Consider the following 26,811-nt stretch of genomic DNA (forward strand, 5'->3'; position numbering starts at 1 on the left):
AATATATCCCAACTAAAGAAATGTAGGAAACCATCCATAGACTTCTGAAAACCTAATCCTGGGGTACAGTTTCATTTTTCAGCAGGACAGTTACACACATTTTAATGGCAAAGACACACCAGAGTGGATTTTCAAGATGTTAGTGTTCCTGAATGTTCCAGTCTCAGTCCTGACTTAAATAAGCTTGAAAATCAGAAACGAGGTTTGCATATTTACAAATTTACTGAGCTTGAGGAATTTTTACAAAAACAACGGATACACATTGAGTGTACAAAACATGCTCTTTCCATGACATAGGCTGACCAGGTGAAAGCTATGCTCCCTTATTGATGACACCTGTTAAATCCACTTCAATCAGTGTAGATGAAGGGGATGAGACAAGTTAAAGCAGGATTTTTAAGCCTTGAGACAATTGAGATATGGATTGTGCATGTGTGCCATTCAGAGGGTGAATTGGCAAGACAAAATATTTAAGTGCTTTTAAATGGGGTATGCTAGTAGGTGCCAGGTACACCATTTTGAATGTGTCAAGAACTGCAATGCTGTTAGGTTTTTCACGCTCAACAGTTTCCTGTGTGTATCAAGAATTGTCCACCACCCAAAGGACATCCAGACAACTTGACCCAACTGTGGGAACCATTGGAGTGAACATGGGCCAACATCCCTGTGGAACACTTTGGACACCTTTTAGAGACCATGCCTGACGAGTTTAGGCGGGTGTTCATAATGTTTTGTTGCCCTGAGAGTTGAGCAAGGTTGGTAGAATCCTATTCAAAATGATTCACAGCTACCAATTATTAACTTGGGGGTAATCTTTTATTTTTGTAATAATTTGGAACATTTTCCATAATTCTTTCATTTTGAAAATGTGGAGTAGGTCGGTACTCCCCATAGGAGAACCCTTTTTAGTTCCAGGGAGAACCCTTTTGGGTTCCATGGAGAACCCACTTTCTTCAAAGGGTTGTACTATGGGGACCACCAAAGAACCCTTTTGGGTTCTAGATATCACTTTTTTTCTTAGAGTGTAGTGACTGTATATGAGGTGCTTACTCATTGACCAGCATCATTTGGGGTGGCAGGGTAGGCTAGTGGTTAGAGCATTGGACAAATAATTGAAATGTTGCAAGTTCAAATCCGCAAGCTGACAAGGTACAAATCTGTCATTCTGCCAATTGACCCACTGTTCCTAGGCCGTCATTGAAAATAAGAATTGTAAGAATGTTTTTAACTGACTTGCCTAGTTAAATAAAGGTTAAAAAAAATGGATTATTTATTCACAAATGACAATGCAAGGAAAATATAAAACTAGGTCTTAACTTGGTCAACCCTATATGGATATGTCTTATAAGTGTCAGTTATTGGGCATCATCTGCCTAAAGATTTGTAAGTATTCATAATGCTGCAGATAATGAAACCTCATATTGAGGTTTAGTTCTGTTATGGATCTACCAGTAGGCAAATCTTATTGATAGGCCTAATATCAACATAGAATAATATCATAAAGAACCACACTTATATCTGTCATTTTTGTAACTTTTTTTAATAGGCTTCTAATGAATTATAACCTCTTCATAGCCTTATTGCCATGGTTATTGTAAGCATGGTTTGAGCCCAGGGGTGTTGAATGTGGAGAAATGTAGCCCTACATTTCTCCACATTCAACACCCCTAGGCTCAAACCATGCTTACAATAATAATAATAACAATAACAATAATAATCAAGGAATTGGTCTATCCTGCACAAGCTATTTTTTGCATCAAGGATGGGGGATCCTTGATGCAAAAATAACTTGTGCAGGGTAGACCAATTCCTTGATAGAGGTCGCCACCAAGTGATTTTATTTGTCTATTACATAATGTCTCTTCCGGAAAAACAGTGTTCTGAAAGAAAAATAGGCTTAATTATACCGATTTCCATTCTATTCATTTGCATGCAGTATCCTAGCACTGTAATAAAAAAATGTATGGGCTCATAGACTTTGTTTAAATGGTAGAGGCCTTTAAGCCTAACAATACATGGCCATTCTATATCCATCATCTGCTTTAAAATGGGATACTTTAAATAACATCAGCAACTGAGAGAGTAGGCATAATGTACTGACTGTGTAGAACCAGAATCAATCAAACCCTAAACAACAGGGGTGAAATGGCATGTTTACAGGTGTGTAAATACTACATGCAGATTCAATTGAATGTGAAGCCCACACACAGTTATGTCCTCATCTCAATGTGAGCATATGTCAAACCAGTTAATAAGCAATGTAAAAATGGCATAAATGGCGTAAGCCCTCAACAATGAATTCATGATATCTTTGGAACAGGTAAACTATGACCTTGCTGTCAATTTTGTTGTTATAGACCCCCCTCAGCCCCCAGCTGTGCCCTGGACACCATATGTGAATTGATTACCCCCCATTTATCTTCAGAGTTCATACTGTTAGGTGACCTAAACTGGGATATGGTTAACACCCCGGCCGTCCTACAGTCTAAGCTAGATGTCCTCAATCTCACACAAATGATCAAGGAACCAACCAGGTTCAACCCTAAATCCGTAAACACGGGCACCATCATAGATATCATCCTGACCAACCTGCCCTCTAAATACACCTCTGCTTTCAACCAGGATCTCAGCGATCACTGACTCATTGCCTGCATCCGTAATGGGTCTGCGGTCAAACGACCACCCCTCATCACTATCAAACGCTCCCTAAAACACTTCAGCGAGCAGGCCTTTCTAATCGACCTGGCCCGGGTATCCTGGAAGGATATTGACCTCATCCCGTCAGTAGAGGATGCCTGGTTATTCTTTAAAAGTGCTTTCCTCACCATCTTAAATAAGCATGCCCCACTCAAAACATTTAGAACTAAGAACAGATATAGCCCTTGGTTCACTCCAGACTTGACTGCCCTTGACCAGCACAAAAACATCCTGTGACGTACTGCATTAGCATCGAATATCCCCTGCGATATGCAACTTTTCAGGGAAGTTATACACAGTCAATATACTCAGTCAGTCAGGAAAGCAAAAGCTAGCTTTTTCAAACAAAAATGTGCATCCTGTAGCACAAAGTCCAAAACACTTTTGGGACACTGTGAAGTCCATAGAGAATAAGAGCACCTCCTCCCAGCTGCCCACTGCACTGAGGCCAGGAAACACTGTCACCACTGAGAAATCTATGATAATCAAGAATTTCAATAAGCATTTTTCTACGGCTGGCCTTGTTTTCCACCTGGCTACCCCTACCCCGGGCCAACAGCTCTGCACCCCCTGCAGAAACTTGCCCAAGTCCCCCCTGCTTCTCCTTCACCTAAATCCAGACAGCTGATGTTCTGAAAGAGCTGCAAAATCTGGATCCCTACAAATCAGCTGGGCTAGACAATCTGGACCCTCTCTTTCTAAAATGATCCGCCGCAATTGTTGCAAACCCTATTACTAGCCTGTTCAACCTTTCTTTTGTATCGTCTGAGATCCCCAAAGATTGGAAAGCTGCCATGGTCATCCCCCTCTTCAAAGGGGGAGACACTCTAGACCCAAACTGACCTATATCTATCCTGCCCTGCCTTTCTAAAGTCTTCTAAAGCCAAGTTAACAAACAGATCACCGACCATTTTGAATCCCACCGTACCTTCTCCGCTATGCAATCTGGTTTCCGAGCTGGTCATGGGTGCACCTCAGGCACGCTCAAGGTCCTAAACAATATCATAACCGCCATCGATAAAAGACAGTACTGTGCAGCTGTCTTCAATGACCTGGCCAAGGCTTTCGACTCTGTCAATCATCGCATTCTTATCGGCAGACTCAATAGCCTTGGTTTCTCAAATGACTGCCTCGCCTGGTTCACCAACTACTTCTCAGATAGAGTTCAGTGCGTCAAATCGGAGGGCCTGTTGTTGGGACCTCTGGTAGTCTCTATGGGGGTGCCACAGGGTTCAATTCTCGGGCCGGCTCTTTTCTCTGTATATATCAATGATGTTTCTCTTGCTGCTGGTGATTCCACCTCTAGGCAGACGACACCATTCTGTATACTTCTGGTCCTTCTTTGGACACAAACCTCCAGACGAGCTTCAATGCCATACAACACTCCTTCCGTGTCCTCCAACTGCTCTTAAATGCTAGTAAAACTGAATGCATGCTCTTCAACCGATCGCTGCTCGCACCCGCCTGCATGGCTAGAATCACAACTCTGGACGGTTCTGACTTAGAATAAGTGGACAACTACAAATACCTAGGTGTCTGGTTAGACTTTAAACTCTCCTTCCAGACTCACATTAATCATCTCCAATCCAAATTTAAATCTAAAATTGGCTTCCTATTTCGCAACAAAGCCTGCTTCACTTATGCTGCTAAAGATGCCCTCGTAAAACTGACTATCCTGCCGATCCTTTACCTCAGCGATGTCATTTACAAAATAGCCTCCAACACTCTACTCAGCAAATTGGATGCAGTCTATCACAGTGCCATCTGTTTTTTCACCAAAGCCCCATATACTGCCCAACACTGCGACCTGTATGCTCTCATTGGCTGGCCCTCGCGTCATATTCATCGCCAAATCCACTGGCTCCAGGTCATCTATAAGTCTTTGCTAGGTAAAGCCCCTCCTTATCTCACCATAGCAACACCCACCCGTAGCACGCGCTCCAGCAGGTATATTTCACTGGTCATCCCCAAAGCCAACACCTCCTTTGGCCGCCTTTCCTTCCAGTTCTCTGCTGCCAATGACTGGAACGAATTGCAAAAATCACTGAAGCTGGAGACTTAGATCTCCCTCACTAACTTTAAGCATCAGCTATCAGAGCAGCTTACCAATCATTGCAGCTGTACACAGTCCATCTGTAAATAGCCCACCCAACTACCTCATCCCCATATATTTGATTTTTTTGCTCTTTATGCACCCCAGTCATCTCTTCTTGCAAATCATCATCTGCAAATCTATCACTCCAGTGTTAATGCTACATTGTAATTATTTTGCCACTATGGCATATTTATTGCCTTACCTCCCTAATCTTACTGCATTTGCACACACTGTATAAAGATTTTTCTATTGTGCTGACAGTACGTTTGTTTATCCCATGTGTAACTCTGTGCTGTTGTTTTTGTCGCACTGCTTTGCTTTATCTTGGCCAGGTCGCAGTTGAAAATGAGAACTTGTTCTCAACTGGCCTACCTGGTTAAATAAAGGTGGAATACATTTAAATTAAATTTAAAAAATGTAACTTGGGTGTAATGCTTCCTTATACCCACTAGAGGGGGCACACTACCTCTAACCCAGGGCTCTCCAACCCTGTTCCTGGAGAGCTACCTTCCTGTAGGTTTTCACTCCAACCCTAATCTACCCTGATTCCAATAACTAGCTGGTTGATAAACTGAATCAATTTTGGATTGGAGAGAAAACCTATTGGAGGGTAGCTCTCCAGGGACAGGTTTGAGGAGCCTCCTCTAACCAGAGCCATAAATGTATTGTTCACATGAATGTATAGGCCTATATGCATCCATGTCTGTCTCTAATCAGAGCGAAAACTCAGGTGGGCTTCTGTACCATGTGTTAAGACACAGTTACAGTTTTTTCATATCGGAATGAAAGACAAAAAGGTAAAAGTTGAAAACTAATTTGACCCTGGCTTAGTTACTTTTTATGCTGTATTCTCTTTACAAAATAACAGATACAACCTCTGCACTTTGGAAACTCTACACCGGTGCAATTACTTGGTCTCCCTCGAGTCTCTTATTTGGGCATCCTGGTTCTCGAGAACCTGTCACCCTTTTTGAACCCTCAGCAGTTTGGTAGTCTTAGCTGAAAATTGGTGGGCTCTCATCCCCAAAAAACAACTAGTATTAAGACATGGTGATTGCTTTACTGTAACATTTGACTCCACCTGTTCACTATAGCCCAGATACAGGATTCTAGTCCTGCTCCTGATTGCCACATTTAAGCTCTATTGTGGGGGTACAGCTGATGGAGGTGGGAGGGTTTGTTGGCTCCGTTGCCATGGACACTGAGTGTTGCTAGGCAGCCGACAGGATGCTTTGGAAGCCAAGTGCGGCGGAGCAGCGGGTCACTGCAGAGAGAGGGAGCTGCACCCACACACCTTTCACATGGACTAACACACTCTCCACACAAAGAGAAATAGAGGGAGAGAGGAATAGAAGGGACAAAACAAAAGAAAAGATTGGCTTATGAAGAGGGAGCGAGAGGAGAGAGCAAGGGTGAAGAAGTGAAAAACAATATTTACAAGTATGTCAGATATTGTCTGACCTCAAAAGTGGTCCAATATCAAGATAAATCCATGTCTCACGACATCTATTGAGAAGTGTTAGCTGTAGCCAATGCCTAAAAATATAAATATGGGCACCACACATGCACGCACACACACACACACACACACACACACACACACACACACACACACACACACACACACACACACACTCTGATTGGTACTTATTCTGGTCTGCTGGACACAAGAGCTCTGATAAAGAGCAATCCGGTTACATCACTATAACAGCCTGCTTCCCTCCCTCAAAGCCTCTTGTTGCTAATGTGTGTGTTTGGATGGGATGAGGGGTTTCTAGCCTGCAAAAGTCTTGGGTGAGAGAGGCAGCTAGGTCATCAGGGACATTGCATTTAGCTAGAACGCCAAATCAACTGAGACAGAGACAGAGACACCATAATATTAGTTCTGTAGACAATATGCAGGCAGCACTATGTGGAGGATCCTGATTGTGGAGACACATATATGATCATATTGTTGCATGAGGTTAATGTTTTTAGTTGAAAGAAAAAGGGTTCCACAATGACATTATGAGTGACTTTTGAAAACATTGCTTAATCGTGAGAAGTAACTATTGTGTGGAATGTGCTTGGACACTTACCTGATCTTCCATAACATTACCTATGTTTCAGAATAAACAAAGTTTTCTAACTGCAAGTGAACCTCTTACCAAAATAATAACATATATGGAACAAAAATATAAACGCAACATGTAAAGTATTGGTGCCATGTTTCATGTTTCATATGCATAAAAAGCTTACTTCTCTCAAATGTTGTGCACAAATAAGTTTACATCCCTGTTAGCAATGAGCATTTCTCCTTTGCCAAGATAATCCATCCACCTGACAGGTGTGGCATATCAAGAACCTGATTAAACAGCATGATCATTACACAGGTGCACCTTATGCTGGGGACAATAAAAGGCCACTCTAAAATGTGAAGTTCTGTCACACAAGACAATGCCACAGATGTCTCAAATTTTGAGGAAGCGTGCAATTGGCATGCTGAATGCAGGAATGTCCACCACAGCTGTTGCCAAATAATTTAATGTTAATTCATCTACAATAAGCTGCCTCCAACATCATTTTGAAGAATTTGGTAATACATCCAACTGCCCTCACAACTGCAGACCACGTGTAACCACGCCAGCCCAGGACCTCCAAACCCAGCTTCTTCCCCTGTGGGATTGTCTGAGACAAGCCACCCGGACAGCTGCTGAATTTGTGGGTTGCACAACCGAATAAGTTCTTTACAAACTGCCAGAAACCATCTCAGGGAAACTCATCTGCATGCTCGTCGTCCTCACCGGGGTCTTGACCTGACTGCAGTTCGGCTACGTAACCGACTTCAGCGGGCAAATGCTCACATTCGATGGCCACTGGCACGCTGGAGAAGTGTACTCTTCACGGATGAATCCTGGTTTCAACTGTACTGGGCAGATGGCAGACAGTGTGTATGGTGTCATGTGGGCAAGCAGTTTGACGATGTCAACGCTGTGAACAGAGTGCCCAATGGTTGCAGTGGGGTTAAGGTATGGGCAGGTATAAGCTACGGACAACGAACACAATTTAATTTTTATGGCATTTTGAATGCACAGAGATACTGTGACCAGGTCCTGAGGCCCATTGTCGTGCCATTCATCCACCACCATCACCTCATGTTTCAGAATGATAATGCACGGCCCCATGTCACAAGGATCTGTACACAATTCCTGGAAGCTGAAAATGTCCCAGTTCTTCCATGGCCTGCATACTCACCAGACATGTCACCCATTGAGTATGTTTGGGATGCTCTGGATCGAAGTGTACAACAGCGTGTTCCAGTTCCCGGCAATATCCATCAACTTCACAGAGAGAAGAGGAGTGGGACAACATTCCACAGGCACAATCTACAGCCCGATCACCTCTGAAGGAGATGTGTCATATTGCATGAGGCAAATGGTGGTCATACCAGATACTGACTGATTTTCTGATCAATGCCCCTACTTTTTTTTTAAAGGTATCTGTGACCAACAGATGCATATCTGTATTCCGAGTCATGTGAAATTAGGGTCTAACTGGTTCCAAGTCCAACTGGTTGAACGTCTAGGAACAGGCGAGTGTGAGAGGCCAACAGGGTGTCCATCTGTTTGCATTAATTCTCCTCTGCAAAACCACACTAAGTAAGCTCCTTACACAAAGCATAAAACACAGTGTAATCTCTCTACCTACAGCCTATTCCTCCCCTCTACTACTACTGTTGCTTGATTACCCCCCAATTATCTCTCTTTCTGTTTCTCTGGCTGCTCGTTGATGGATCACAAAAAGTTCAATGTACATTTAGGGATACACAGATTACAGTTTTTCACTATTGCTAAAACACTAAAACCATTGGCTGAACAAAGTTCTCAGTTGCCTGGACTCATTTAGCTAATTATGCAGTCTGTTGTCAATACCTTAAACCATTTCACATGGTAAAACACAATTTGCAGATCTCACTTAGACTTTTCAGCAAAACTCTAAACACATTCTTATTCTCAAATCACTTTCTGCACTCTAATGCACATGTCATCCATACTGGTAAACACAAGTGGCAACAATCAAATACAAATAGAGAACATATGTCATTGATTGAACACAACCACTCAAAATTGATTTAACCTGTTTCAAATGATGTGACACAACCAATATAAGCCAGTTCAGAGAGCAAACAAGTTGTTGAAGGTGGGAAGGAGAAAGTCTGAGAATGGATACTGTAGTACAGTGCATTGTAGGCTGTATACTGTACAATGGACAAATTGTATGGCCCTGAACATTGGGTTTTCTATTTATTAACAGTACTGACTGCTCAATAGATTTTGACTGGTTGCAGGTTCATATCAAGAAAGAACAAGAATTAGAGTATCACAGACAAAGGGGTACAAGGAGGAGGAAGAACAAAAAACAAAATTGCAAAGAGCAAAGCAGAGTAGTAATTTATGATCAATTTTGAGCGACTATGATAGAACATGTTTTCATTCATCATAAGACAATGACGGAAAAATATGAATACTTTTTTTAGATTAAAAATGTACTTCTCCCTGAGAATTGTATGTTTTGAACAATGTGCTTTCTATTTTTCGGTGTATTGTTTACTGACTGCTTGAGAGTGTATATCATGTTGATCACTTTGTTTATGATTTGAGAGCAGTGTTTGATTTTGAACACAGGTAAAACTGTTTTGAGGAGGAGTCAGAGGTTATGTAAATAGTGCTTGAAGATGAGGTTTTGTGTTTAATGTTTTCAGGAAATGGAGCAAGGTTTCAGAAATTGTGTTTTAGCAATTGAGAAAAACTGTAAAGTGTCAGGCAAGTAAATGGTCCATTTGCAGAGTCTCCCTGGCTGGGTGTTTCCGTATGCTGCTCTGCATCGACTGTGGCAGCACAGAATGAAATACGACACATTATTGGTGTGTGTGTGTGTGTGTGTGTGTGTGTGTGTGTGAGAGAGAGAGAGAGAGAGAGAGAGAGAGAGAGAGAGAGAGAGAGAGAGAGAGAGAGAGAGAGAGAGAGAGAGAGAGAGAGAGAGAGAGAGAGAGAGAGAGAGAGAGAGAGAGAGAGAGAGAGACAAATGGGAAGTTAAGAAGAGACCCCAAATGTGACTGGAAATATTACAACAGGCAAAAAAAGGCACATTTGATCTAATAAGAGGAACCTCATCTACAGTTTGATAAAATACAAAATGTGGGAAAGATTGAAGTAGGCCCATTAAACGTTTTATTAATTGTTTTTGTCTTCAAATCAAATCAAATGTTATGTTATTGCGGGTATAGCGAAATCCTTGTAAATCAGTCTGTCTAATAATAAACGGACACATTTGTTTCAATTATGGAGATACTGATACTGTAGGCTACTTCCAGATACAATATAATTTCATATTTCTGTGAAACCATGTCCTGTGACTTTACATTTGACAGCCCTTACCATCTGCTTCATAGGCTACAGACTAGGTGGTGACGTAGGCTATGTGCGACAGACAGTAATATGAAACTAAATAAGATAGAAATACTGTATTAATATTTTCATTAGTCTGGAATAAATAACATTACGTGTTTATACTGGTGAAGTAGCCTTAAAACTTTACAGATGATTATGAGCAAATGAACGTTCAAGCGTGTCATGCGCTTCACACTACATCCGTACATTTTCATTTCTATGCAGACCAGCATCACACCTTTCCTCACTGTAAACACCATTTTCTTCCGCAGTCATGAGATAAAGTAGTTCATCATTGAAACGCTGCTCTGCTTTTCGCTCAGTGCGTAACCTACCCTTCAAGTCTGCAGAAATCGAAGTTTCCAATTCTACCTCATTGGGTGATACCCATTGTACAGGATTTGTATGTTACTTTCAGTAGGTTATGCTGTACCTATATACTACTTTATAGAGCTTATGGATGCACTTTTGTCCAACAGCATATAGCCAAATAATAAGACTAAATGCAAGATAAATGTATTGGGGGAAAACAGACACTTATAAAGTCAGATTATTGGTCATATTCAATAGCCTTACAAGAGAAAAGAGAACATTTATTTTGCTATTATGCTACAAGGCCAACACATAAGAAATCACTGGCGTCACAATTGAAATGACACACTGCATTGTTTCACACACTGTGCGTAAATTCGAGAAGTAAGACAATATTGACAATGGCTATCATGATTCAAATAGAAACGTTAATTCTTACAGTAAAACAGAAGTGGCGGAGGGATACACTCACACATGATCTCACCATTAGTCCTTCCTACTTCACGGTTCACCTTCTACTAACTTCACGTTGACGAGTCAAATCCTGTGACGTCTCCAGTGATTGGTTAAACAACACGAAAATATCTTGCCTATTGGTCCGGCTAGTGTCAATCATGAAGCAGTGCCAATCATGATAGATTGGGCAGCAGCAGCTACATTGTATCGTTTGACAGAACTAAATAGTTACCTTGTACTTCAAGAGGAATGATTTAAAAAAAATATCTACTGACGTCGGTAGACAGCCTGTTTACATAATTTTTATTCCTCAATCAACATTTTAAATACATAGTCATATATTTTTGAATCTCCAGTTTCACCAGACAGATGTGGATACAGTTCTACAGGGTAAGTCACTCTTCACAAGCTCGCTAACGTTACCCAGGTTAGCTACCTGCTAGTGAATGTGTTTGGTCAGTAACATTAGGCAACTGTTTACTTTGAATAACTTATATTTAACAACATGTTGATTTCGAATGGCCACTTTCTGATGTCATTGAACTGAGGGCAACTCTAAGCAACCATATTTCGGTGTGGTGGTCGCGTGCTGTCTCGTGCTTTATTTTGAGTGTCAAGGGTAGACTACATGATGGAGAGTTTGCTTGCTGGTTTGTATTACTTGCAAACTAGGGATTACTTTATGTCGCCTCAATGGTATGATACTAGCACAGTTAATAAACGCCCAAAAAATGTTGATTGTATGGATGCTGGGATTCTCTTCCTTCATGAGTGCAACAGCCGTGGTGACCGTTCACCAGGAGCTGTCAGAACGATTTATGGAAAGTGTCACCGAGGTTTTGACACGATTACTCTTAATGTATATGAATTGATTTCACTTAAGTGAGTAGAATGAATAGTTTACTGCACACTTTATTCCTATTGAAAGGCTATTGTTGGTTGTTCCTTCATGGCAGACACGCAATTCGATGGAATCTTTCTCCATCGGCAAGAGAGTTACAGTACAGCATAGCATAGCGCAAAGAGAGCAATGTGTCAGAAAAAAAGTAATTTAAGGAACCTTTGGTATCAACGGAATGCGCATGTAAGCCAACGTTAATGTTTTGCGTCCATCAAATGGTAAACATTGGCAAAACACTTTTGACCTGACTGTATATGAATTTAACGGCGCAAAAATGGTTGCCTGTGGTATAATTGCTGTTTTCTCAAGGGAAAAGTGTCAACAAACTATTGATTTATTCTAAAATCCGGAATCCATTTTGCGCGTGAAAGTGTTGGAGATAGGTTTAGTCTACACATCCTAAAGTATAACAAGAATGTTGTATTAAGAATTCTTTCCCAATATTCTTTGAGGGAGAAATTATATTCTGTCAGTTTTTCCATTACCCTGGCATGTTGTTTTTACAGTAACATAGGAAGTCTAGTGATTTGAATTAATGCTCTGCCTAAACCTCAATATGTGACAGTTCAGTGTCTCACTTGTGGGATTAAATGTATTAATGTATTTGCCCTACCCCACAAATGAGGGGCATAAACTGATGAGTGTTTCAGCTATGCAGGCAGGTATAGTGCACGTTGTGATTCCCGTCAGGGTGTCACATGGCAGAGACAGGGTCCTCAGGGACACAGTCCAGATAGTGGTTCTCACCAGCCCTGGCAAGCCTCAGAGCAGTCAGAGACCGAGTAGGAGATTACAGGACAATGAGCTGTCCCGTAAGGACATGCCCCTGTGTTTCCCGCTGAGGAGTACTTACAGGTAAGACAGGGAACACGATCAGAAACAAATAAGAAAAGGTAAATTATACTTTTCACCCAGATAAAGGCTAATCTGTTTTCATCGTTGAGACGCTATGGGTCAGGACCAGTGCCATGGACTGGGTATTCCAAACAATACAAAATAACTCTGCTGTCTCTGACATTGTCAAGATGTCATAGCTAATGGGAGCTTAACACCCCTCCCCCTCACAGCTCCCCTACCTTATCTATTCTTGTCTTTCTGGAAGACACTGGCCCTCATGAGTCTCCTGTGCTGGCCTCAATTTTGACATCATTAGAGGCTCCCACCATCATTCCCACATGTGCCACAGGAGGATGTCATGAAATAGTTTAAAGTGTTTGGCTATTGCAATTGGATGATTTGCACACTTTCTTTCTCAACATGCACACACACTTTTATTTATTTTATTTATTTGACCTTTATTTAACTAGGCAAGTCAGTTAAGAACAAATTCTTAGTTTCAATGACGGCCTAGGAACAATGTGTTAACTGCCTTGTTCAGGGGCAGAACGGCAGATTTTCACATTGTCAGCTCGAGTATTCGATCTAGCAACCTTTCGGTTACTAGTCCAACGGTCTAACCACTAGGCTACCTGCTGCTAGGCTACACACGGCATAAACTGGCAGATTGAGTGTAAGTAGACTAGTGTACTTTCTCCTCAAACAGTGAAAGGCTTTAGCGACAAATAACTTTTAGGCTCAGCAAAGTAAAAGCCTTTTGTGTGCTTGAGAAGCGTGACTGCAAGCAAGGGGGCCTCCTACTAGCCTCTGCCAGAGAAGTCTCTTACTATTTAACAACGGGCAACTCGAAAATCTAACTTAAGTTATATTAAGGCAAATGGGTAACACTTTAGATTAAGTTGGTCTTATACCTATGTAATAGCACTGTAATTACACAAGTAAAAACATAATGTTTATATGGCGCCCTCAGAATAGCCATGCCACATGGTGGCTCCAGTCAAAAAAAGAAGATTCCTCTTGTTAACTCAGTCTCCAAGGAATAACAATCATCCTCTCATGCTGCAGCGTCCTGCTGAATTGCAAACACAGATGGTCAGCTATTGTGCTCTTCAGACATCTCACATGTGGCAGTCTGTATGGAATAATGACTGAATATGTTTTCATGTGTTTGAGTATGTGCCCATACAATTACTGTATTTTTATGTGTGGTACGTGTGTGTTTGTAAAATATTTGTTTTGGCGTGAGCATCTGTGTAGGAAGGGAGGGAATGACAGAGACACAGAGAGAGTAAGGATACTTAAGAAGGGATAGAAGTGGTGGTCTAGCAATCTATAGATTAGACTAAAGAGCAAGTGATCAGCATAGCCTAAATCTGCTGCCCAGAACATTCTATTGGTCAAAGCCTTCTCTCCTCCAATTACAGTGTAATTTCAATTAAGCACTAATCTCTGGGACAATCAATGGTGTACTGGCGACCCCTTGCCTGACACAAATATTGATGTGATTTAATCACTGCCTAACCCTAGGCTGAAATAATGCCTGGATAGTTCAAGTTAAATGTCTGTCTGAACCCCCATACACCGGCTTACAGCTGACCTCATGTTATCTCGCTCTATTGCGATGGAAGACATCTTATCTTCTCTTCAGTCAGGTCAGATAACTATAGCCTCTGCTTATTGTCACGACCCCCCAAAAAATTGTTCCACCTGTAACAAACCAACAGCTTTGGAAAGAATGAGAGCATTTTAGTTATATCAAGTGTCACATAAGGAGTGTGTGCTTTCGCCGTGATCGTTTCATAGCCTCTTTTGTGTTCCTTTATTCCAGGGCAGCTTTGCCCACTGCTTTTCCCACACTGTGTGTGGAGAGCAGGAAGAACTCCGCTGCACAGCAGGGTCCCACCTTCTGCCATTATGGCTGTGATTCAATCATCACAGGGCCTCACTTTACTCCAGCACACTATAAGGGAAAGAAATGTCACTCTCTTCGCTTAATGGAGCCACAAGCCAACAGTGCTGTTCATCATGGCTAAGACCAACAGTCGCTTAAAGTGAGAAGTATACTGGCAAGCTTCACCTCCATCCCCTTTCTTTCCATGTAATTTCAAAATGGCCTCCCCTCAATGCTTCATCCTGAAATTGCAGCCAGAGGATCTCCACACAGGGCAAAGACCTACAGAGGTGTAATGTGGGAAGCAGTCCTGGCAACCTTTGTCTCCCAACCATCCCTCCAAGGATTAAAGCCCAGTGAGCTCTGCTTCTCCTCGGCTATAGGGCAGAACATTCTTTACTTACCCAGGACTAATCTCTCCTCCAGCAAGCTGTTAATTGAGCCATCATTAGCAGCTGATTCAGGGGTTAAACATCAATTAAGGTTATGTGCAGAGAGGCGCAGCGGAGAGAGTAAGGGCTCCAGTCCAGAGGGCAGGGGAGGTCAACTAGGCCCTACGGTCCCTGAAGGAAAGAGGGGGATGGAGTGGGCCAGTGGAGGGAGTTAGGATGCTCTGGGAGAGGTGGAGATCTGAAGTGCCTGCTTAGGGATGAGTGGTTTGGACAATGGAGTGGAGCAGGTTGATGGTGATCGTGCTGGAGCCTGAGATTCTCTACCGATCAGTGGTAACTAGTTTTGCACAGTATGCTGAAACTAAAGTACTTTTTCGATAATAGAACATGAAACGGTTCAGTACTAGAATTTGTTGCTTTCGGTACTTCTGTCAAATGTGTCTCCCGTTGTCTACTGTTTGAGAGAGCATTAAGTCTATCAGCGCAGCCGATGTCCCCTTATAGCACGAGAGCACCGTGCATGCTCCACTTACTCTTTGCTAGCTTTAGCCTGTCCTGCGGAACCACTGTTCTCACTGGTAGTCTGGGCTGCATCACCACTTATGCTGCACAGAAGTATACACACTTAGAAATGTTGAAACTGTTAATTACTGTTCACAAAACAATGTCCATTACAGGTCAGAACACTTTACAATGCAAGAAGATGGTATCAGTAGTCTCCAAAACTGGAAGCTATCTTCCCTTGCCGGCTTACAGTTGAAGCTAACATCAATTCACTTACCTAGTACCTTGTTTGTGGTAATATGCAAACCATAACGCAGATTTTCGCCAAAAACTTGATTAATTCACTTCGTGTCTCTCCCAGCCAATATTGTCTTTGCTGGAGCCTTGAACTGTGTGTGTGTGTGTGTGTGGATGTGATGTGATGGGTCTTAACTACAGAGACAGTGCACTTTTTTTTTTATAGAAGAAGAGATTGCTTCTTCTATTCAAATGTTGTTGATCAGTTTGGGCTGGGATTCGGGGCTTAGATTATTTCTAATTTAGGTTTTAGCGCAATATTTCAAATGCATATATTGCAAGAATCAAGTTTTTATTTCGATGAGTGTTTGTCCGCTTGTTCTCATGTTGTCCTTTTGGCCTTGCCTCCTCTGCTCCTTCTGTGCACCTTTTACTCACATACCAAGCCCCTGCCACTCACAACAACAAAGATGAGAGATCACTTCTTCCTCTCTGACAAGCGGTTTCAACTCGCTATTTGCATTTGAGGTTTGGTCCAACAGAATTGGTCATATGGACACCGAAACACATTGAGAGATTATTGTACTGTAATAGAGGAGAAGTGAACCTTTCTAACGATACCATTTGTATGTCTCAACTCCATGCATGCAGAGCAGACACGACTCAAATGGGAGTATCAATGAACATTGATTCAGGAAAATGTATGCTCAGTTTGTCGCGTGCGGCATTGTGGTAACAGATACTGCTAGCAACATTTTAACCAAGGACTGTTATGCCAGCTGTCTAGTCTGTGTTTTATAAATGTGCAATAACCATAGAAAGCATAATTTATGTAAGGAATTGGCAACTCATTCTCATTCTGAGAAATAAGGTAGGTCACTTGATTTCAACTTCTGAACAAAGTGGACGGGCTAGCACGCTGTCCAAACAGTTGGAGACAGACAGAAGGGTGTGTTCATAACATTTCAACTGTTCTACCTTGTCAGCTAGCAAATAGATCCAAGTTGGCTAAACTTAAAGTATAAAGATTAGATGGCTACTCACTATATATAGGGCTGGGAATTGCCAGGGACCTTACGATTTTATCACAATACTTAGGCGGCGATACGATATGTATTGTGACTCACAATTTAATATTTATTACGATTTAATACTGTGATTTTATTGCGATTTGATGTTCCAAACATATTGTTTTGATCAGTTATATGAATAAAAGTGCTTGAAGCAAATTGGCTTCCTATTTAAAAAATAAGATGGAGAACGAGCTATGAAGGGAAAATACATGTGTTTTGGTGCATGTACAGCCAACTAGTGCAAAATGATATTGCTATATTGTCAAAACGATACAATATAGTGTCAAATAATATCCCGGTATGTAACTATCGATTTGTATCCACCCCATCACTAACTTACTAGAACCTGGGCTTGTGCTTGATAGATTGTTCATGAGACCTGTGATACTTTTCTATAATGCATGCTACAAGAAGTTAGTCATTAATAGTGAATGTGTATTATGTGTGGTTCTAGTTAAATCTAACAAAAATTGCATTTTCATAGACAGACTTGAAAGCCAGATCAGTGATTTATAAGTTCCAAATGGAAGGTGGACATATTGTTTTTATTCTGTAACCCCATGAAATCAGCCAAACAAGCTCAATAATTCAACTCATACACACACTCCTATTTAATATGATTCGCCTGTATTGTGAATAGGCCTAGGCTACATCTTGATTTACCTAGTTTATCAATAGACTAGAGATTTACCATTCAAATAAATTATTACTATTATGTGGTAAACAAAGTAAAAATAATTTAATGTAATGATATTGAACTCAAAAGGTCTGGATCAAGTGCCATTCTGTGACTTTGGCTAATAACCGTATTTTTTTGACGTATCATTTTGGTATCGAGTTTTGTGATTCTAAACCTGGTATCTGTGTCAAAGTCAAAATTCTGGTAACGGTCTGATGGTCTTATTCTAATTACCAAAGGGTGGTTCTTGGCATATCCCCAATCTAAAGGTGAAGTAGAGAGGATTGACATATTCTCAACACTATTGTAGGTAGCCTATTTGAGGCTCTCATTTTGCATCTTTTACTACCCTTCAGATTTGATTCCCACCCACCTTTCTTGGTCATTTTGAATAAGCAGAGGTGATTGAATGTTATGAAATAACCTGAATAGCAGTGAGAAACAGCTGAAAACCTCTCATTATTTAGAAATACTTGACCTTTTTTAAAAACTTGAAACGGCTGTTGCTCTCTAGCGGAGGTTCAAACACCTTCGACCCGAGCATGTAGAACTTCGCACCAGTTAATTGGGTACAAGGACGCAATGTATCAAACAGCTCCAACACACCAAAGAGTAATCTCATGAGCATTTGAATCTGTTACATCCGTTCTCTGAACTGAACAACTATGAGAACTGACTGGTGTCACTGAAAAACTAGTTCCCTGAAACGAGGTGGTTGCTTTTGTGCGACCACCGGTGTCAGCTTACAACAAAAATAACAGCTGCTCGCGTCTTGAAGGGGAAGTTAGGTTCCAAATCTCTGCTTAGAATTCAACCATAGACTTAAAGCCATAAATGGTATAGCGATTAGCGTTCCATTGAACTGCCGGTCATAAAAGCATACCAATGATTCCCTATTCATTTGTTATACTGTAGCATTCATCAATTCCCACTGGAGCCATTAGTCTACCATAGCTAAAATAACATGTTTCTTTTTTTATGTATGTCTCAGCTCTAAATGGTCACACTTGATCCTTATTGCAGTAACAGCATTAGTTAGCATGTTAACATCTCACATTGATTAGATGGACTCCTAAGGATGAAGAGATCTTCCGTGGTTCTTGTAAGGGCAGCTAAATTCACTGAAATGACCCATCTCAACAGTTCTTCAAAAGTTGGTTTATCATCAGATACCATTGTCTTGTGATTGGTTTGCGCACCATGTTTCTATATGTATGTCAATCATGCATCAGGTTATAGCTTAGAGTGATCAATCCATGAGGATCTGTTTCATAAAAATATAGCTGAAGAGAAAAAAAAATAATGGTAAATCCTTACACCCAGTTGTTGCTTTTCTCTAAAAAATAGTCTGCTCAGAGCACTACATTTATCCAATCCGCCTCTAAAGACATTTCTTGAAATATACAGCTTTGGAGCAAAACATTGAAATCTGGGTTGACCTCCGTTTGGCTAGTAGGTAGAAACAGATGAATAAATCAAAATGATGAATGCACGTAACATGTATTTTTATCTGGGATTATGAAATCTGTAGGAGTATATTAAAACTCCCTCATTCCGTTTCATGACGGTGTCCATATCCTTTTGTTTTCATTGTTCTTCTCTATCACTCAGTTGTTTTGCCAGAGGCTTTATCCAGATTAAGTCGAATTTCTCTCCTCTTAATATACTCTTTGCGAATAGAAAGGGTAATCTTGCATAAAGCCAACCGAATGGGCTTTTGTGGGGGTCTTTGGTGGGATCAAGGGGCGGTGGGATCAAGACATCACAACCTACGTAGGCTAAATGCAATTTAGCTGTACATATATGCAAGATTATCATTAACAATTGAGTCTGAGATGAGCAAGGATTTGGAACACACTACACACTACTAAGTGTTACACTACACCATACTGGGGCCAGCGTGACCTTGACTGGTGTCAATGTAATTACATTTTGTGTTCATTCAGTTCAAATCAGGCAAGCCTTTTCTGTAATTTTCTACAGAAAATATGTCAAAGAAACGAGGTAATGAGAACAGTATTTAGAAAATCTATTGAGTTGTGCACTAATGGAGGAGCTTTTTAGAGGAACCAGAAAGAGGCCATCTTCCCTCAATGCAGAGTAATTATGGTGATGGTCTTGTCCCCTTTCCTCACAGCGGCTCCCTAACAAACATGGTTCATAACTAACCTGAACCAGTGTGTTCAGGTAATGTTAGATTTAATGTAAGGGGACAGGACTTTGGATCAGGATCAGCGACCACCAGTGAACTGTATTTAATCAGAGTATTGGATGAGGCCTTTGGGAAAACCAACCTGTGTTCTTTGGAAAATGCAGCTGAATCCATTGGACAATGTAAAAACTTCAAGTACAGTGGGAAGGTCTGTCATTGTTACGAGAGTTCAAAATCATCCAGGAGAGAGACAAAAGTAGAAAGGAAGAGGGAGAGAAGAGACTTCCACAACTGTAGAGAACTATAATAATCCCAACTTTGAGACTGAAAGAGAAAAAGAGCGAGTGAGACCAAGCGCCAGCTATGCCGCTGTGCTGACGGGGTTACAGTGTTGCGAGAGCAGGGGCTGGCCATCACTTCGGCACAGCTGAAACGGCAAGCGCCCGGCCCAGGAGCTGAAACACTACACCTCCGCCTCTCACACACCTTTCTTCTTCTTCTCTCCCTCTTTCCCTTTGATCTCAACTCCTGCCATTACTTGGTCTTCATCTTTTCCAAACTCCCCTCCCATCTTATTCCTCCCAAACCTGTGTCTTACATTTCTCATGTCACTGATTTACGGCATATGCTGTAAGTTGTGCCCTCAATTGAATGTATATCACCCTTTCCTCACTGGGGTGTGGTATAGTTTTATGGTTGTACAGTAACAGGGCCATCTGCACAGGGCTCTTTGAGTTAGCCGTGCTCTCCATGCAGGGTGTGTTAGTTTACGTTGGGAGGGAAGATGACTGGCTTATTCCTTTTCTCTTGTGAAGCAGCCATTACCCAGAGCTGGGAATGGTTCCAGTGAGTCAGAGATAGAGAGGGAGAGTAAAAAATCCCCTCTCCACCCTTCCAAAGTGACACACTTCCCATTTTGTGTGTGTGAGAGCATGCTGGTCTGGTACTGATCTCCAGCTGCAATCTGAGTAGTGTGGACAACAACTAGGAAGGGCAATCTGATGTTACCATGGAACAAGTTTTGAAATGGCAGACGACTTATCATACATAATACAGCCTTTGGACCACTGAAATACAGTCTATAACCAGGTTTGCATCCAACCTTTTTATGCGAGTAAAGTACATGTCGGATAAAAAAATGTCACGACATGCCTGATGGAAACAGCTAATTTGTTGGTCAACTTTCCAAATGTAGACCAAACAAAATAAGGTGGGATCTGTTTGTGTCTATAAAATTAAATATGCGTGAAATGGCGGTGGCAAGTCTGTGTGGTCCTCCAACTAAAAACTGTAATATCCTATGTTTCACCGAGTTGTGGACACGGATAATATAAAGCTGGTGGGATTTTCCATGCCCCGACAGAACAAAGGAGAAGCTACGTCTGGTAAGACGAGGGGTGGGGGTGTGTGTCTATTTGTCAATAACAGCTGTCTAATATTAAAGAAGTCTCAAGGTATTGCTCGCCTGAGGTAGAGTACCTTATGATAAGCTGTAGACCACACTATCTACCAAGAGTTCTCATATATATTATTCTTAGTCGTCTATTTACCACCACAGATCGATGCTGGCACTAAGACCACACTCAACCAACTCTATAAGACCATAAACGAACAAGAAAATGCTCATCCAGAAGAGATGCTCCTAGTGGCCGGGGACTTTAATGCAGGCAGACTTAAATCAGTTTGACAACAGTTTTACCAGCATGTCACATGTGCAACCCAAAAACTCTAGACCACCTTTACTCCACACACAGAGATTCATAAAAGCCCCCCCCCCCCCCCCTGCCCTCCATTTGGCAAATCTACCATAATTCTATCCTCTTGATTCCTGCTTACAAGCAAAAACTAAAGCAGGAAATACCAGTGACTCGCTCAATACGAAAGTGGTCAGATGACGCGGATGCTACGCTACAGGACTGTTTTGCTAACACAGACTGGAATATGTTCCAGGATTCATCCAATGGCATTGAGGAGTATACCACCTCAGTCATTGGCTTCATCAATAAGTGCATCGACGACATCATCCCCACAGTGACCGTATGTACATATCCCAAGCAGAAGCAATGGATTACAGGCAACATCCACATCGAGCTAAAGGCTAGAGCTGCCGCTTTCAAGGAGCGGGACACTAATCCGGACGCTTATTAGAAATCCTGCTATGCCCTCAGACGAACCATCAAACAAGCAAAATGTCAATACAGGATTAAGATTGAATCCTACTACACCGGTTCTGATGCTCGTCGGGTGTGGTGCCCACGAAGTTCATCACTATGCTAAGGACCCTGGGACTAAACACCTCCCTCTGCAACTGTATCCTGGACTTCCTGACAGGCCGGCCCCAGGTGGTAAGGGTAGGCAACATCACGTCTGCCACGCTGATTCTCAACATTGAGGCCCCTCAGGGGTGTGTACTTAGTCCCCTCTGCGTGGCCAATCATGACTCCAACACCATCATTAAGTTTGCTGACGGCACAACAGGCCTGATCACCAAAAATGATGAGACAGCTTATAGGGAGGAGGTCAGAGAACTGTCAGTGTGGTGCCAGGACAACAAACTCTCCCTCCAATGTGAGCAAGACAAAGGAACTGATCGTGGACTACAAGAAATGGTGGGCCGAACAGGCCCCCATTAACGTCGATGGGGCTGTAGTGGAGCGGGTTGAGAGTTTCAAGTTCCTTGGTGTCCATATCACCAACGAACTATCATGGTCCAAACACACAAAGACAGTCGTGGAGAGCGTTTAATATCTATGCATAGTTTCTTCACCGCTACCTATATTTACTAATTACCTCAAATAACCTGTAACCTGCACACTGACTCAGTACCGGTACCCCCTGTATACAGTCTCGCTATTGTTATTTTATTGTTACTTTTTATTATTTTTAACTTTTATTTATTTGGTAAATATTTTCTTAACTGATCACGAACTGCACTGTTGGTTAATGGCTTGTAAATAAGCATTTCATAGTAAGGTCTACACGTGTTGTATTCGGGGCATGTGACAAATAAAGTTTGATGTTTGGCTGCCATTTGACAAGTACAATAATCTCGCTCTTTTGTCCATAATAATATCTTCATGTTGGCTATACCCACACTGTATCTGCAATCTTTTGGCTTAGGCGCACATGCCAATACCATAGTTGGCACATTCGCTATATAACTCTACATTTGTTGTGACTAAACCATCAGTAGAGTAGAAAATGCGATGGAAACCCATTTAACTTTTTTCTTTAAATTCCGGTACATGGGAGTATAACCGCAAAAGCAATTTTTATGTGCGCTACGTCATCATCAAACACAGCCTTTTATCCGCAAATTGTCAATTTTGATGGAAACACATCTCTGGTGCATATTGTTTTTATGCAGATTTTTTACATCATAAATCTATCTTATGACTCTCAAAACCTTTCCCCTATTCACCACAATGCAATCCCACAGGAAATCCATTGAATTCTAATTCAACAGGCGTCCAGACTATAGCAATGCAGGTGGTCAGTTAGTTTGCCATGGGGCAAATGCAGTGACGTTATAGATGGTGAGAAAAATACACTATTTTTAACCGGCAGCCTCACCGTTCCTCTCCATGTATTAGATAACATTTCATTTCAGCGTGTTTGCTGACTGACTCGTCCTCACCTCTCTCTCTCCCAGGCCTCTTTATGCTCTTTATCCCACACACAGTCATATGTGCACACACAGAGACATCTATCCACTGAGACACACTCACTTTCTAACACACACGCTATGTGTTTACAAGTCAGCTTCCATGTGCGCTTTGGCCTCGACACTCCAAGTGAATCTTAACCACTCCTTCCTCTGGAGGAGTCTGGCTATTGTTTATATAATTGAAATGGTTATCACATTATAGCTGAAAGCCAACAGTCTCATTTCCTTCAGAAAGAAAGAGAAATAGAGAAGTATGGAGAGGAAGAAAAATAGTGGTAGAAAATGGAAGAGATTCAGCAAGGATAGATGGATAAATTGGAGGGTGAGAAGGTAAGTGACAAGAGTGAGAGAGAGTTCTGCTCCATTTTGCACACACAGCAAGAATACCTAAATCCTAAATTATTTTCTTCAACCCATGGTTGGTTTTCCCATCCAATCCCAAGAAGTGCTGTGCTTTCAAATCCCCTCTCTTCTAGAGCTTTACCCCTTTACAAACTGTCTACTTGTCCTAAATATGAAGACAGCATTCCCTCACAATTCAACTTTCACTAGCCTTTCAGTCAGTCTGTCACCCTAGATACTCTGTGATCACAGCTCCCTGTAAGAAGAGCGCTGCATCCACTGGTAGTTTAACTGCAGCCCAAGGCCCCTTCAGCTGCTTTGACCTACCACTACCTGTAAAACTGGCATCTTGCTGCATTTTGGACATTCTTTTCTCATAAGGCCACTGTTGTCCATTCTATTTTGAATGTGAACTTCATTGTGTGTGTCAGCCTTATATGCTCCTGAGAAGGTTAAGAACATCTTACTTGTATACCTGTAATTCATCTATTATTTAATAATTGAAAGCAAAAATGTAATACAAAATAGGGCATCATGTAACATTGTCTACAGATTACATAAAAACATTGAGAAATGATTGTGGATTTAAACTGTAGTCAATGATTTATTTCCATTGTGGTCTTGCTGTTTGGTAATACCACTGAGGACATCCGTAAGGGAAGCAGCAAAGGAGCTTAGCGGGTTTGCTTGTGCCATAGTTATAGTCGACACCAGAGTAGCATGTGTTGCTGCTCTCACATACTGTACACAGTTCCCACACATTGAGCCGCATGGTCAAACCAAGCCTCTCCAACACATGCTGTCAGGTCATAAAGCTCTTTTTAAAGGTCCAGAGAATAGGTGGGTTAGAGATGGCGAGGTCAACTGAGTTGGACGGGTGGTTACTGGTAAAGCTGGGTTTTTCATGCAGTACAATTCCTATGGAGTCACAACAGGTGTGGAAATGGGACTCTGTGTGCCTGTCTGTGTGTGTGTCTGTCTGTGTGTGTGTGTGCAGCTCAGAGGAATTATGGAGCTGGGGACTAAGAGGAGAGGAAGGGGGGTTACAAAGGGTCCCCTCTGACCCACCTGTAGCCTGTCAGCTGTTAGAAGTCTGTTAAAACGTCAGCTGTTTCTGAGGAGAAGTGTGTGTGTGTCTGTGTCTCATGCTAGATGGGGGATAAGGAAGGGAGGTGTTTGTGTGGAGGCCTCTCCGTCCCACTGTGTACATCAAACGTCTCGTTGCCTGGGTGATTTGTTTGTGCACAACACAGCGCCTCATCTGCATTGTGTGCAATGACAGTTGGGACATGTTGCGCCGTGCCATTCCGAGCAGCTCATATACCCCCCCAGTCTTATTTTCCCTTGGGGTCAGCTGCCTCCATCTTAAATACTGAAGTAGTCATCTAGCACAGGTTTTGTGGTCCATACCAGTTCATGGTGCTCTGAAGGACAGACTTCTGGACCCAATATGAAAAAGGTTTACTGAAAAAGCACAGGTTTCCTCTTCTGTTAAATCCTATTTTGAATCTTCTAGGACAATACTTTCCCTTTGGATCTAATGGCTAGAAATATCCATTAGGGTTGGGTGGTATCCAAATTGTCATATCTTCATACCGTCCTTCTCTCACCTTGAGATTTACGGTATTACAGGCTTAGTACACAAGAGGGCACCAAAAAAGCACATTGGGTGTCTATTCCCAGAATGCTAACAAAATTAGCACAAGTAATGGCGAATTTCCATGAAGGCTGCTAGCTAAATTTGATAATGAGCGAAAAATGAAAATAAACCAATTGCAAAGACAGGCAAACCGGCTCATAAAGTTATACATATATGTAGGAGCTACCACATGTCGTTTTTGGTGAGTTTGGACATTTTACAAGCGAATGTGAACGAGAGACATTGTGCAAAATGAACAAAGTTTAGATGCATGCTTGTCTGAAGGAAGAACAGCACTGGGTCTCCAGCAGCATGTCTACACACTGTGTCTGTCTGGAGTTGCTAGGGCAAAGGAAATCAAGATGGCAGTGGCAGATGCCCTCATCCAAAGGGCTTTGACTTCTCAAACATGGCAGAAAGCTAACACAATATGATGCCCCGTCACCTTATTAATTCAGCCACTTACTTAGATAACACTACCCCTAATTGTAACTTCCTAAAACATAATTATGCATTTCTCACGCAGGGAAAACATATAAAACGCTTTAAATATTTTTAAATAGTTTTGTAAACGCTGATCTAAAATATTTCTTGTTGTAATTTCTGGTCGGCATCAGACACATTTTGTGCTTTAGTTGCATTTCTAAACTCGGATGACAATTAATGGACGGGCATTTTATCAGCAGACAGCAGACACTGATGTGTAGCTACTTTTCTCCATAATTTTCCCAGTGTAGCCAACCATTTTTTCTCTGGTAAAATGCAAGATTATCTTTAAGCAAAACATTAGGAAATGTAGCTGTCAGCATTCTTTTTATGATAGGCCTAAACATTAGAAATATGATGGCCATGCATTGTTTTGGAAAAAAATACCTTGCTTTTTCATTGTAAACTAATTTACTTGTGTGGCTGCCAGCCACATACAGTGGGGAGAACAAGTATTTGATACACTGACGATTTTGCAGGTTTTCCTACTTAAAAAGCATGTAGAGGTCTGTAATTTTTATCATAGCTACACTTCAACTGTGAGAGACGGAATCTAAAATCCAGAAAATCACATTTGTATGATTTTTAAGTAATTAATTTGCATTTTATTGCATGACATAAGTATTTGATACATCAGAAAAGCAGAACCTCTCTTCAGGTCATTGACCAGGTCCTGTCGTGTAGTTCTGGGCTGATCCCTCACCTTCCTCATGATCATTGATGCCCCACGAGGTGAGATCTTGCATGGAGCCCCAGACCGAGGGTGATTGACCGTCATCTTGAACTTCTTCCATTTTCTAATAATTGTGCCAATAGTTGTTGCCTTCTCACCAAGCTGCTTGCCTATTGTCCTGTAGCCCATCCCAGCCTTGTGCAGGTCTACAATTTCATCCCTGATGTCCTTACACAGCTCACTGGTCTTGGCCATTGTGGAGAGGTTGGAGTCTGTTTGATTGAGTGTGTGGACAGGTGTCTTTTATACAAGTAGTTCAAACAGGTGCAGTTAATACAGGTAATGAGTG

The 26,811-nt window shown here is 41.7% G+C and overlaps 1 protein-coding gene across 10 annotated transcripts in view; it reads left to right on the top strand.

Moving 5' to 3' along the window:
- Positions 1–11,147: 11,147 nt before the first annotated feature.
- LOC139392495 (myocyte-specific enhancer factor 2D homolog) overlaps positions 11,148–26,811 on the top strand; it is a 78,772-nt gene continuing 63,108 nt past the window's right edge. For all 10 annotated transcript variants that reach the window (XM_071140491.1, XM_071140526.1, XM_071140535.1 and 7 more), the window contains exon 1: positions 11,148–11,379. The gene's annotated coding sequence lies outside the window, so the exon portion shown is untranslated. The remainder of the gene's footprint in view (positions 11,380–26,811) is intronic.

The sequence above is a fragment of the Oncorhynchus clarkii genome, chromosome 3 (genome assembly GCF_045791955.1).
Source record: "Oncorhynchus clarkii lewisi isolate Uvic-CL-2024 chromosome 3, UVic_Ocla_1.0, whole genome shotgun sequence".
Taxonomy (NCBI): Eukaryota; Metazoa; Chordata; class Actinopteri; order Salmoniformes; family Salmonidae; genus Oncorhynchus; species Oncorhynchus clarkii.